At 40.5% G+C, this 13,742-nt stretch overlaps 2 long non-coding RNA genes across 2 annotated transcripts; one reads left to right on the top strand and one right to left on the bottom strand.

Moving 5' to 3' along the window:
• The first annotated feature begins 210 nt into the window (after positions 1 to 210).
• LOC130070371 (uncharacterized) lies at positions 211 to 1,455 on the top strand. The gene is made up of 3 exons (XR_008803873.1): positions 211 to 378; positions 814 to 921; positions 1,402 to 1,455. It is a non-coding gene; the product is annotated as an uncharacterized LOC130070371 (long non-coding RNA).
• A 7,232-nt stretch (positions 1,456 to 8,687) lies between these two features.
• LOC130070372 (uncharacterized) lies at positions 8,688 to 9,926 on the bottom strand. The gene is made up of 3 exons (XR_008803874.1): positions 9,758 to 9,926; positions 9,215 to 9,322; positions 8,688 to 8,734 (listed from the first exon to the last, which is right to left on the bottom strand). It is a non-coding gene; the product is annotated as an uncharacterized LOC130070372 (long non-coding RNA).
• Positions 9,927 to 13,742: the final 3,816 nt, after the last annotated feature.

Genomic DNA, 13,742 nt, shown 5'->3' with positions numbered 1-13,742 from the left:
CATAGTTTAAAAAAAAAAAGCAACACACTCCAAAATAGCTCTGCCCACTCCCATGAAGCACTGCGAATGACATAATCTCGCTACCCTCTCAAAATACTGAAATGTTTGTATAAGCTATATGTGCATATTTTGCATAATTTATATATAAATATATATATTTTTAAATCACTGTGGGAAATTAGAATGAAAAAGGGGGAGGCACTGTTGCACTCTATGTATAATAAACAATTGACAGATGAACTGACAGATATTTTATGTAAACAGGCAAAATCTCTGCATCTGATGATGGCCGTGTGTTTTCGCCGATCATAACTGGTTTAACTCTTGGCTCCTTTGAGATCAATATGACTTCTGCCAAATCAAATGTGCCGGCAAATTGTAAGTGTAATACACGAGAAACTATTAAAACAGTTTTCGCCTATGTAATGTATAAAATTAATCTTAATTAATCAGTCGTAGTTAACTATTTGGGACCAATTTTAAGGAAGGTTACATTCTTGTCTAACAGTGTCATGTGCAAATTTGCAATACAGAATTTGTTTGTGTTTTTGGTACTATTGGATTGGGCTTTGTAGAATTTGCCCAGATGAATTTATTTTATTTAGTGTCATGCTCCTGGATTATTCAGACTCAGAATTGTAACTATTACTATAGCCTTTATCAGCCATTTATTTTACTGCAGACTTATCAAACTTATTTATTTACTGCAGATTTGATCAAAGGCACGAATTAACTCAATTCATGGCAGCAATAAAAAAAGAAGAAAAAAATGAACAATTGACAGATGAACTGACAGATATTTTATGTAAACAGGCAAAATCTCTGCATCTGATGATGGCCATGTGTTTTCGCCGATCATAACTGATTCAAGCTCCTTTGAGATCAATATGACTTCTGCCAAATCAAATGTGCCGGCAAATTGTAAGTGTAATACACGAGAAACTATTAAAACAGTTTTTGCCTATGTAATGTATAAAATTAATCCTAATTAAGCAGTCGTAGTTAACAATTGGGACCAATTTTAAGGAAGGTTACATTCTGGTCTAACATTGTCATGTGCAAATTTGCAATACAATTTTTTTTTAATGTTTTTGCTACTTTTGGTTCGAGTTTTGTAGAATAAGCCAAGATTCATTTATTTTATGTGGTGTCATGCTCCTGGATTATTCAGACTCAGAATTGTAACTATTACTATAGCCTTTATTAGCCATTTATTTTACTGCAGACTTATCAAACTTATTTATTTACTGGAGATTTTATCAAAGCCAAATACTGCCCAAAAGGGGATACTGGGAAAGAAGAGAAACAGGTTAATACAAGGTTAGATTCAATCTTTATATTCTTTCCCGTTTTGCCTTCATTTTCCTTTTCCTGTTACTGTTTTAATTTTTATATTCTCAGATCATCAAAGGTTTCTGAAAGCAAACACCAGTCAGTTGGTTAAAAAAAGTGAAGAACATTAATCCAATAATTGACCATCTTGATTGCTCAATGAATCAGTTACAAATGTGCGAGTGAATCCAACACACCAGTTGAAGATGAGGGAACTGCTGGACTGTGTGAATTGTGAAAGCATTGCCAACGACCTGGTCAACGCTTTGTTCAAGCATGAAGAATCTTTAATGAAGAAACTGTAATAACAACTGTTGTAGCCTATTGTTTGGCATTATGTACTTAAACAGTTTTTTTTAAAAAGAAATGTTTTTAATAATTGATTGGTGATGGAGTTTTAATTTTTGTATTGAGAACCAAGTATATTGTACAAGTAAGAAGATACCAAACTGGCCATATAATGATATATTGCACATAATAAACAATGGCAAAGTTTGTATTCCTTAAAAAACAGACAATGTTTGAGAACCCTAATATTGGTGTAATCTTTGCTCGGTCTCACCCTCACGCTGATCCAGGCATAGCTTTTTACTAAAAGAAAATATTATGTAAGTCATTATCAAACTATTTTATTTATTAATATTAGGGTTTCCTGCTGATTTAAAGTTTTTGTTTGTTATTAACTAATACCTTTATTTTTTTACATCCAGCACAAATTTTTTCAAAAATTGTTCTCTGACCCCAAATAAACAGATAATGGAATGTTCACAAGCTACATTTAGATATTCTCCTGCTTAGTATGTGTGTAAATAGTAGTGCCTAAATGTTTGGCTGTATTTTGTCACACCGTAGTGATGCAAAGTTTCACACTCTTGTAAAGACTATGGTCTAACTGTAAAACATAATCTTTATACATGAATTCAAAAGACCAAATCACTAAGAAAAGCACCGTTTATAATAATATATACACAAAAGTTCACAAATTATGGTTTTATTACTATTACTATTCAGATACCAGACGACACTGGTTCACATTTTGAATGTGTGTCTGTTTTAGGTGTGACTTTTCTTTGAGAGCCGTCAACATTCATTGTTTATAGGAATAAATGAACATTAATTCCCCAGATTAATTAGTGTTTGTACTCTGATGTATTTCTGTTTGACTAAATTGCAACTTTCCCTCTATCTACGATGTGGCATCACACAAAGTATTAACATGCTGTTAATATAAGCAAGTATTACTTGAGTTACTTACTTATAAGTAACTATTAACACGAAAAGCAAGTACATGCTGTTTTACACGTAAACTATTACAACAGAATCACATATGACTATTGCACTAAGAGAGGCGTATTCATTAACACTGTTAAACAAAGTTCGGTGTTTAAAATTAAAATTGCACAAAAGTAAATGCTAGTGATCAACTTGCTAAAACGTAAATACAACATGAGCCATACAGAAAAGCGATTCGTGAGCAGTTTTGAAAGTTTGTAATTGACATCATGTTTCTTTTTGTACCGTTTCAAAAACTATAGTCTACGAACGTGGTCAAACATAGGAATTTATGAAAAACATGAACAGATATTTCTACATGAGATATTTATTTTAGAACATCTTTCAGCTATGTCTACGAAACATCGACATGAAAGATGAGTATTGCTGTTACCTATAAAACTATTATACTTCAAACTCGTCTACCTATTGCCCATTTCACAGCACAGTCATAGATACATCGTTATGTTGTGTATGTCGCTAAACAACGGTTAAGCTAATGAATTACCGTTGAAAGGCGGGATGATTCATTTTTTTAATCCATCTACACCGATACTTTGACACAAGAGTTTTAGGCAGGGGTCTTTTAGGAAAACAGACGTTGTGTTTTATGTCTTAATAATCGTTCTTCTTTTTATGAAAAGTAAGCAGTTTTGTGGCCTCGTCATCAAAAATGTTTTAACATATTGTAAATATCAATTGTTATATAAATTATATGTGAAACACGCTCAGTCCCATTAGAGTCGGATTCTTGTTTATATTGAACATTGTTATTGAACCGCTAGTGTTCTTAAATTGTTTACCACGGTTTAATTTTTAACAACACTATCGTAACACTTTTCGTATTTTGTACGATGTTTTCTTTACACCCATGGATATCCGTTTCCTACGGTTAGCTGTAATGTTAGTGAACTCTAGGCCTTCTCTTTTTTCATATACGACAGTATTTGCATGAATTGGCTTGATTTAATAAAATGATGGTTTAAACCACAGTGTAATTTTATACCATCCTAGTTTTTAAATATCTCTTAAATTTTATATTTTAACCCTTTATGCGAATGCGAATATTTTCGGCCTACATTAACGACGTGGCCCTGGCCGCAGGTGACTGTTCGATACATCTATATGCAGATGACACTATTCTCTACACCCACGGCCCATCTATGAATATCGTGTTAGACAACCTCCAAGTGAGCTTCAGTAGCATTCAACACTCATTTCGTGGTCTTCAATTAAATTTAAATTCCAGTAAAACCAAATGTATGATCTTTAACCGATCTCTCTCTTTACCTTCTTATACAACAAAAATTTCCACCCTGGACGGTTTTGCATTGGAAATCGTTGACACTTATAAATACCTAGGTATCTGGTTAGATTCTTCACTCTCCTTCCATACCCATATTAGCAAACTCCAATCTAAAATAAAATCTAGGATTGGTTTTCTTTTTCGTAACAGGGCCTCTTTCACTATCCCCGCTAAACATGTTCTCGTGAATATGACTATCCTACCTATCTTAGACTTTGGCGATGTGGTATACAAATCTGCCTCTAACACTCTTCTTGGAAGGCTAGATGTATTATATCACAGTGCTATACGTTTTGCTACCAATGCCCCCATTTAGTACTCACCATTGTAACCTCTATACACTCATTGGTTGGCCTTCCCTTCACATCCGACGACAAAGACACTGGTTTTATTTTATTTATAAAATTATTTTAGGCAAAGGTCCTACCTACTTGAGAAACCTCATTTCGGTAGCTTCTCCCTCTCGTAACCTGCGATCAAACAGGTTTATTTCATTAACAACTACCAATGTCCGCACTTCCTTTGGCCGTCTTTCTTTTCAATTTTCTTCTGCTGATGACTGGAATGATCTCCAAAAATCCCTAAGGCTTGAAACTCTTGTACCAGTATCTGGTTTCAAACGATTGATATCTAACCTATTGACACACCACTGCTTATGTTAGCATTACCATTTTCTCCTCTGTGCAAATTAGTCCAATTACTTATTTGTCTTTTTCTTCCTGCATTGTTATTCGTCAATAACGATTACTGCACTTTACTTTTCACATAGTTCAATTATTTATAATGTTTTTATTATTGTCCCACTAGGGAAACTGTCTGGCTATTGTACTCCGACTTACCTTTGTACGATGCTCCATTTGACTGAACATCTGTTTGTAACCTGCATTACATTGTTTACATTTGTCTTTATGTGTAACTTTATGTGTCTGCACCTTGACGCTTTATCTTGGCCAGGTCGCCATTTTTAATGAGAATGAGTCCTCTATGTGCTAACCTGGTTAAATAAAGGTTAAATAAAAAAGTGTCGTATACAAACAAAGAGATGCCGAGAAAAGCAAGAGTTTGCTAGCATCACGGCTAAATGTAGGAAACATTGTTTTCCTGACAAAGACAAATATTTTCTACATCGTCTGGTATCTGAATAGTAATAGTAATAAAACCATAATTTGTGAACTTTTGTGTATATATTATTATAAACGGTGCTTTTCTTAGTGATTTGGTCTTTTGAATTCATGTATAAAGATTATGTTTTACAGTTAGACCATAGTCTTTACAAGAGTGTGAAACTTTGCATCACTACGGTGTGACAATGTCACGGTGTGGGTTTTGTGTTTTGTTCCTTGTTCTTGTCTGTCATGTGATTCCCTGTTTGTCATGTTATCCTGCCATGTGTCTTGTCTTTTGTCATGTTGTTGCTCAGTGTCCACAGGTGTTCCTCGTCTATGTCTATTAGTCTCCCCAGGTGTCTCTTATTAACCACGCCCCCTTGTTATCTTGTTTAGCTTGTTTGTCTGTGTATTTAAACCCCTGTGTTTCAGTTGTTGGCTGTCGGTTGTTGTTTAATGTTACTACTGTCTTGTTCTGAGTTCCCTGGATTTCCTGTTTGTTTCTGTTTAATTAAATGTGCTTGCGATTGGATTCACTCTCTGTTTCATCATTCCTGCCTAGAGCGTAACAGAACAACCGACCGCCAATGAATCCAGCAGCACGGATCTCGTCTGATCTTCCCAGCATGGACCGGGAGTTTGCTGGGAAAACCGCGGCCTTAGCCCTGAACAGCCCGGATTTGTTTCAGTTTACCTGGGGGTTTGCTGCACTTGCTGCCTCATGCACCCTAGGGAATGAGGCTATAAAATTGTGTTACCGGCTGGGGGCTAAGGCGGTCAACCCTAGGGAGCTCCCCGATCTCTCTGGCCTGGATTGGAGAGAGGCACTCTCCAGTTGTCTGGAGAGCTTCAGCCCGGGGTACGCCAGGCCTTCAACACTGGTCCCAGTTCCGGTGGTTCCGAGTCCGGTGGCCCGGAGGAGGAGGAGAAAGGCCTCCTCAAAGACCGTCCAGCCAGAGACCGTCCAGCCAGAGACCGTCCAGCCAGAGACCGTCCAGCCAGAGACCGTCCAGCCAGAGACCGTCCAGCCAGAGACCGTCCAGCCAGAGACCGTCCAGCCAGAGACCGTCCAGCCAGAGACCGTCCAGCCAGAGACCGTCCAGCCAGAGACCGTCCAGCCAGAGACCGTCCAGCCAGAGACCGTCCAGCCAGAGCTTCACGTCAGCCACGTCCAGCCAGAGCTTCACGTCAGCCACGTCCAGCCAGAGCTTCACGTCAGCCACGTCCAGCCAGAGCTTCACGTCAGCCACGTCCAGCCAGAGCTTCACGTCACTTCTGCCCAGCCAGAGACTGTTCACGTCACGTCTGCCCAGCCAGAGACTGTTCACGTCACGTCTGCCCAGCCAGAGACTGTTCACGTCACGTCTGCCCAGCCAGAGACTGTTCACGTCACGTCTGCCCAGCCAGAGACTGTTCACGTCACGTCTGCCCAGCCAGAGACTGTTCACGTCACGTCTGCCCAGCCAGAGACTGTTCACGTCACGTCTGCCCAGCCAGAGACTGTTCACGTCACGTCTGCCCAGCCAGAGACTGTTCACGTCACGTCTGCCCAGCCAGAGACTGTTCACGTCACGTCTGCCCAGCCAGAGACTGTTCACGTCACGTCTGCCCAGCCAGAGACTGTTCACGTCACGTCTGCCCAGCCAGAGACTGTTCACGTCACGTCTGCCCAGCCAGAGACTGTTCACGTCACGTCTGCCCAGCCAGAGACTGTTCACGTCACGTCTGCCCAGCCAGAGACTGTTCACGTCACGTCTGCCCAGCCAGAGACTGTTCACGTCACGTCTGCCCAGCCAGAGACTGTTCACGTCACGTCTGCCCAGCCAGAGACTGTTCACGTCACGTCTGCCCAGCCAGAGACTGATCACGCCACGCATGCGCCGCCTGAGCCCTCAGTGACCGCAACACTGGCCATTATGGCCACAGCCATGTGGTGTGTGTGGGCTACGCACACCCTTGAGCCAGAGCCCGCTGATCCTGCGCCAGAGCCCGCTGATCCTGCGCCAGAGCCCGCTGATCCTGCGCCAGAGCCCGCTGATCCTGCGCCAGAGCCCGCTGATCCTGCGCCAGAGCCCGCTGATCCTGCGCCAGAGCCCGCTGATCCTGCGCCAGTCCTGTCCAGCGCAGAGTTTCCTTCGCCGCTGGTTCTGCTTAGCTCAGGGCCCTCTTCACCGCCGTGGCCGCCCGAGGGGTCTTCACCGCCGTGGCCGCCCGAGGGGTCTTCACCGCCGTGGCCGCCCGAGGGGTCTTCACCGCCGTGGCCGCCCGAAGGGTCTTCACCGCCGTGGCCGCCCGAAGGGTCCTCTCCGCCGTGGCCGCCCGAAGGGTCTTCACCGCCCTGGCCGCCCGAAGGGTCTTCACCGCCCTGGCCACCTGAACTGCCTGCTCCACCCTGGTCGCCTGCACAGCCTGGTCTGCCCACGCTCCATGGCCCAGGTCCACCATGTCCTGGTCCCGTTCCCCTGTGCGGGCCTGGCCCTCCATCCCTCCCCCAGACCGCCTCCGCTTCACCACCCTCCTGAACTATTGTTTTTTGTTTTTATGGGCGTCGGGAGCCGCCCATAGGGGAGGGGCTATGTCACGGTGTGGGTTTTGTGTTTTGTTCCTTGTTCTTGTCTGTCATGTGATTCCCTGTTTGTCATGTTATCCTGCCATGTGTCTTGTCTTTTGTCATGTTGTTGCTCAGTGTCCACAGGTGTTCCTCGTCTATGTCTATTAGTCTCCCCAGGTGTCTCTTATTAACCACGCCCCCTTGTTATCTTGTTTAGCTTGTTTGTCTGTGTATTTAAACCCCTGTGTTTCAGTTGTTGGCTGTCGGTTGTTGTTTAATGTTACTACTGTCTTGTTCTGAGTTCCCTGGATTTCCTGTTTGTTTCTGTTTAATTAAATGTGCTTGCGATTGGATTCACTCTCTGTTTCATCATTCCTGCCTAGAGCGTAACAGACAAAATACAGCCAAACATTTAAGCACTACTATTTACACACATACTAAGCAGGAGAATATCTAAATGTAGCTTGTGAACATTCCATTATCTGTTTATTTGGGGTCAGAGAACAATTTTTGAGAAAATTTGTGCTGGATGTAAAAAAATAAAGGTATTAGTTAATAACAAACAAAAACTTTAAATCAGCAGGAAACCCTAATATTAATAAATAAAATAGTTTGATAATGACTTCCATAATATTTTCTTTTAGTAAAAAGCTATGCCTGGATCAGCGTGAGGGTGAGACCGAGCAAAGATTACACCAATATTAGGGTTCTCAAACATTGTCTGTTTTTTAAGGAATACAAACTTTGCCATTGTTTATTATGTGCAATATATCATTATATGGCCAGTTTGGTATCTTCTTACTTGTACAATATACTTGGTTCTCAATACAAAAATTAAAACTCCATCACCAATCAATTATTAAAAACATTTCTTTTAAAAAAAAAACTGTTTAAGTACATAATGCCAAACAATAGGCTACAACAGTTGTTATTACAGTTTCTTCATGAAAGATTCTTCATGCTTGAACAAAGCGTTGACCAGGTCGTTGGCAATGCTTTCACAATTCACATAGTCCAGCAGTTCCCTCATCTTCAACTGGTGTGTTGGATTCACTCGCACATTTGTAACTGATTCATTGAGCAATCAAGATGGTCAATTATTGGATTAATGTTCTTCACTTTTTTTAACCAACTGACTGGTGTTTGCTTTCAGAAACCTTTGATGATCTGAGAATATAAAAATTAAAACAGTAACAGGAAAAGGAAAATGAAGGCAAAACGGGAAAGAATATAAAGATTGAATCTAACCTTGTATTAACCTGTTTCTCTTCTTTCCCAGTATCCCCTTTTGGGCAGTATTTGGCTTTGATAAAATCTCCAGTAAATAAATAAGTTTGATAAGTCTGCAGTAAAATAAATGGCTAATAAAGGCTATAGTAATAGTTACAATTCTGAGTCTGAATAATCCAGGAGCATGACACCACATAAAATAAATGAATCTTGGCTTATTCTACAAAACTCGAACCAAAAGTAGCAAAAACATTAAAAAAAATTTGTATTGCAAATTTGCACATGACAATGTTAGACCAGAATGTAACCTTCCTTAAAATTGGTCCCAATTGTTAACTACGACTGCTTAATTAGGATTAATTTTATACATTACATAGGCAAAAACTGTTTTAATAGTTTCTCGTATATTACACTTACAATTTGCCGGCACATTTGATTTGGCAGAAGTCATATTGATCTCAAAGGAGCTTGAATCAGTTATGATCGGCGAAAACACATGGCCATCATCAGATGCAGAGATTTTGCCTGTTTACATAAAATATCTGTCAGTTCATCTGTCAATTGTTCATTTTTTTCTTCTTTTTTTATTGCTGCCATGAATTGAGTTAATTCGTGCCTTTGATAAAATCTGCAGTAAATAAATAAGTTTGATAAGTCTGCAGTAAAATAAATGGCTGATAAAGGCTATAGTAATAGTTACAATTCTGAGTCTGAATAATCCAGGAGCATGACACTAAATAAAATAAATTCATCTGGGCAAATTCTACAAAGCCCAATCCAATAGTACCAAAAACACAAACAAATTCTGTATTGCAAATTTGCACATGACACTGTTAGACAAGAATGTAACCTTCCTTAAAATTGGTCCCAAATAGTTAACTACGACTGATTAATTAAGATTAATTTTATACATTACATAGGCGAAAACTGTTTTAATAGTTTCTCGTGTATTACACTTACAATTTGCCGGCACATTTGATTTGGCAGAAGTCATATTGATCTCAAAGGAGCCAAGAGTTAAACCAGTTATGATCGGCGAAAACACACGGCCATCATCAGATGCAGAGATTTTGCCTGTTTACATAAAATATCTGTCAGTTCATCTGTCAATTGTTTATTATACATAGAGTGCAACAGTGCCTCCCCCTTTTTCATTCTAATTTCCCACAGTGATTTAAAAATATATATATTTATATATAAATTATGCAAAATATGCACATATAGCTTATACAAACATTTCAGTATTTTGAGAGGGTAGCGAGATTATGTCATTCGCAGTGCTTCATGGGAGTGGGCAGAGCTATTTTGGAGTGTGTTGCTTTTTTTTTTTAAACTATGTTCGACATAATTTTCAATACAGCATCATGGCTCATGGGTAATGTAGTTTTCACCAGGAGTTCAACTGTGAAACATGATTATTTACAAAAAAAATAAGCTGAAGGCTTTATCAGAAGCAAATACCATGTATTAACAGCCTCTTAGCTCACAGTAGGTCTGTCTTTAAAATTAATTTCCGTATGGAGAAAGTAAATGTTTTTACTTCCAGAAACCGCCTGTTGGACTCTATAATGTTTTCTCATTAAAAATAAAATATAAACCATACTAACATGTTACTTGGATGCCTGATTGTCCTGCAGTGTTTGCTGTGAGAGAGAGAGAAGGAAAGACCATGTTATTTTAAATGCCAATGAAAAGCACTAGCCTATATAAATAGCTTTGACTTGACTTTTATATGTTTTGCTTATCACATTGTGACAGTGTCATTCATATAGCTTACATGTTAAACAATTTATCATGCAAATTGCTAAAAGTTAAAATCAAAGACAGAGTAAAAGAAGAATTAAAAAGTAGCCTACCAAAATTTAAAAAGTAAGTAACTGAAGAGGAATAAAATAGGCCTATGCACATATAAGCATGTCTGACTAAAATAATCTAAATAAGATTTAAAACTGAATAAAATCCAAAACATTTATTTTAAGGTCCTTTATGGAAATCCCACCGCTTAAATACACGATGTTGCAGATTTTAGTTACATCAGATAAAAAATACAACAGTTAAAACAACATAGCATAATGCAAAATAAACATTGCTGTAAAACAGTCATATTAAACTGATACTTTTGCGATATGGTTTAAAAAACCATAGCATAATGAACATAAACAATGTTGTACATTTTTAAAATCATACTTTATGATAAATTAATATAGTAGATAAAAATACCTGTATCCCCAGTTACAGCAGATAAAAATACCAATAGCATAATGCGGATAAAACAAATACATAGCCTAGACTATTTAAAACACTAATGAATTATACCGTCTTTTTCTTATGTATAAACAATTTTTCAAATTAAACATCATTAGATAATACAGATAAACAGCAATAGCATTGTTTAAAACAGCGTAGAATAAATGAATTATAGAGAAAATACTCACTGTTTTGCATTTTTGATGAGGTGGTCAAAGGTGCAAAAGTTTTTGGTCCAGACATGGGGTATGGCACACGTCCATGTGTCTTGGCTATTTTATCGCCTTTTACAGTAAAACTATGGGAAAACGGCGGAGCTGTGTGTCCACTATATTCTTTCAGTACTCTATGAATGGAAGTGTTTAGGTTCAAGGCCAATTCACATTCCCAGGGGCTAGGCAGACCTTTTGATTACACGAGCGCCATATTTCACTGATAACTGTCACTCCTGAAAATAAGTCTTATGAATTAAAAGTAATTTATTACACGAAAACAGCGATGATATCACTTATTTGTCACGCACCCTGTCCATGCTGGGAGGCACTACCTGTGTGATTTTTTTTTTTTCCAACTCTGTAAAACATGCAAGATGTATTTATTTATTTATTTTGAAATAATTGGTTCAGTAAGACATTTATTTTGTATTATATATTTTATTTTATATATTTTATATAATTTAAAATTAACACAATGCTTTTTCAACTTTAGTCAGATAAAATTCCAGCGTCCCAAGCAATGTGGGAGTGAGAGTGGGAGGGAGGGGGAAATACACAGACACGCTATGTTTTAAGGCAGAGGGAGATCATTTTATTTCAACTTTTTGGGGTGAGGTTTTACATAAACTGTATGTTTCATATTATTCAACTCTAATACATTTTTAACTGTTTACAATTTTAATCGGAAATGCTTCACTGAATACATTTATTTTTTACGTTTGTGTCAGATAAACTATAACAGTTTTTTCTTATCACTTTCACACACACCTGCTATGATAAGCTTAGGCATAGCGAGGGGATGCGCTAAAAAATAACAATCCATCGCTTTGTAACTGTAACAACAAAGTCCAATACATCTCAAACAAACTTCAAACGATTAAACAAACTGTCAGCATCCGTCATTTTGACAGAAGCTGTAACAGGAAGGGGCGGAACTAGATCAAACAATTCATCATTTTGACAGAAACTTTTTAACTGCAAGGGGCGGAACTAGATCAAACAAACTTCAAACAATCCATCATTTTTTACAGAAAGTTTAACAGGAAGGGGCGGAACTAGGTCAAAGGTAACAGGAAGGGGCGGAACTAGGTCAAAGGTAACAGGAAGGGGAGGAACCGGAAGGGGCGGGGCAAGGGGCGGGACAGGAAGGGGAGGAACCGGAAGGGGCGGGGGAAGATCAAAGGATAGCCACGCCCACCTGTCAATCAATCATTTTGACAGGTGGTATAGGCTATTTACTACTCAGGTTTATCAATACACCGTCCTTCCGTTCGGCCTATCCCTAGCACCCCGTACGTTCACGAAGTGCATGGATGCGGCGCTCGCCCCCCTGCGGAGTCAGAGGCTGCGAATACTGAACTATTTGGACGACTGGCTGATTTTGGCACATCACAGAGAGAGAGCTACTGTCTCATCGTACAGTTCTCCTCGACCATCTGAAAGCTTTGGGCCTCTCTGTCAACTGGACAAAGAGCGCACTACAACCCAGTCAGACTATCTCCTTCTTGGGTATAGAGCTAGACTCGGTCACGATGACGGCTCGTCTGTCAACACAGCGCGCGCGCCGTGTTCAGCGTCTCGCCGCATCTTTTCAGATGAACAGACTCACACCTCTGAAAACTTTTCAGAAAGCGTTGGGTTACATGGCCTCAGCCTCCGCGGTGCTCCAGCTGGGGTTACTGCGCATGCGCCCGCTTCAGCTCTGGTTGAAGAGCCGTGTGTCTCACCGTGCGTGGACCACGGGCCGCCAGCTGATAAAAGTAACGCAGACCTGTATCACAGCTCTGCAGCCATGGACTGTGGCAGAATGGTTTCAGCGGGGCGTTTCCATGGGGACCCTTTCTCGCCGAAAAGTCATCTCGACAGACGCATCCAACACGGGTTGGGGTGCGGTCTGCGAGGGCTCACCGGCCTTCGGCCCCTGGTCAGCTCAGGAGAGCCTCCTCCACATAAACTGTTTGGAGATGCTGGTGGTTGAGAACGCGCTCACGCGCTTTCTTCCGCGCATTCACGGTCACCACGTGCTGATCCGTTCGGACAATATAGCCGTGGTCTCCTATCTAAACCGTCAGGGCGGAGTCAGATCCAGGAATCTCTACCGGCTGACAGAACGCATCTTAGTTTGGTCTCAGTGTCACCTGCTCTCGCTCAGAGCGACGCACGTGCCGGGCCATCTGAACGACGGTCCAGACAGTCTGTCCAGGAACCCCATTCCCCCCGGGGAATGGTCCCTGCACACTCTTACAGTCCAAAAGCTGTGGCGAATATTCGGCAGAGCAGAGGTGGACCTCTTCGCCTCAGAAGAGAACACCCACTGCCCAATATTTTTCTCAAAGAGCGAGGACGCGCTAGCCCAGACCTGGCCCAGCCGCCCGCTTTATGCATTCCCTCCGGTTTCTCTGCTACCACAGGTGCTTCAGAGAATCAGGGAAACACGCCACTCGGTGCTCCTCATAGCCCCGCGTTGGGAGGGTCAGACTTGG

Source organism: Rhinichthys klamathensis, unplaced genomic scaffold, assembly GCF_029890125.1.
Source record: "Rhinichthys klamathensis goyatoka isolate OS25496 unplaced genomic scaffold, OSU_Roscu_1.1 h1tg000404l_1, whole genome shotgun sequence".
NCBI classification, from domain to species: Eukaryota; Metazoa; Chordata; class Actinopteri; order Cypriniformes; family Leuciscidae; genus Rhinichthys; species Rhinichthys klamathensis.
The sequence above is the reverse complement of the archived record's forward strand: the minus strand, read 5'-3'. Positions and strand labels throughout refer to the sequence as shown.